The sequence below is a fragment of the Balaenoptera ricei genome, chromosome 18 (assembly GCF_028023285.1).
Source record: "Balaenoptera ricei isolate mBalRic1 chromosome 18, mBalRic1.hap2, whole genome shotgun sequence".
Lineage (NCBI taxonomy): Eukaryota > Metazoa > Chordata > Mammalia > Artiodactyla > Balaenopteridae > Balaenoptera > Balaenoptera ricei.
In genome coordinates, this window is record NC_082656.1 from 26,090,287 (window position 1) to 26,090,872 (window position 586).

General features: G+C 36.5%; 1 non-coding gene across 1 annotated transcript; it reads left to right on the forward strand.

The window, feature by feature from the left end:
• The first annotated feature begins 228 nt into the window (after positions 1-228).
• On the forward strand, positions 229-351 carry LOC132352798 (small nucleolar RNA SNORA42/SNORA80 family). The gene has a single exon (XR_009498879.1). It is a non-coding gene; the product is annotated as a small nucleolar RNA SNORA42/SNORA80 family (small nucleolar RNA).
• Positions 352-586: the final 235 nt, after the last annotated feature.

Here is a 586-nt window from a genome sequence, read left to right on the forward strand (position 1 = left end):
TGACCACTAATACCTGCACTATACTAATAGCATAGTGTGAGTAAGGAGTAAACTTTTACTGAGGAAGCCACTGAAATTTTAGGGTTTCTTTGTTACAGCAGCTGGCATTACCCTAACAAACTCACTAGAGGTGACAGGGGCAGTATCTTAATAAGTATCCAATAAAAAAATGATTCCACGGTCAACTACGTTTGGGAAACACTGACTTCAACAGGTTTCATGACTGCAGGATGGTACAGACTTTATAGGCTAAAAAGTGTTATGAAGTGTCCCATGCCAGAGCAAACTGGCCCTGAACCATTGCCTGGCCTCTGCCCGTAGGCTGCAGGCACTGAAGCGGGTTGCACAGTGGAGAAAAAAAAAAAAAGGAGAAAAAAAAGGAAAAAAAAGAGAAAAAAAAAAAAAAAAAAAAAAAGAGAAGAGAAAAAAAAAGAGAAAAAAAAAAAGGAAAAAAAAAGAAAAAAAAAAAAAAAAAAAAAAAGTGTTATGAATCTCCACGACATCTGACAGATGGTATTTTCTAAATGTCTTTGGCCACGTAAGGTTTTTTTCAGTGCTTATGAGCATATTGCAGTTCTGTAGAAGT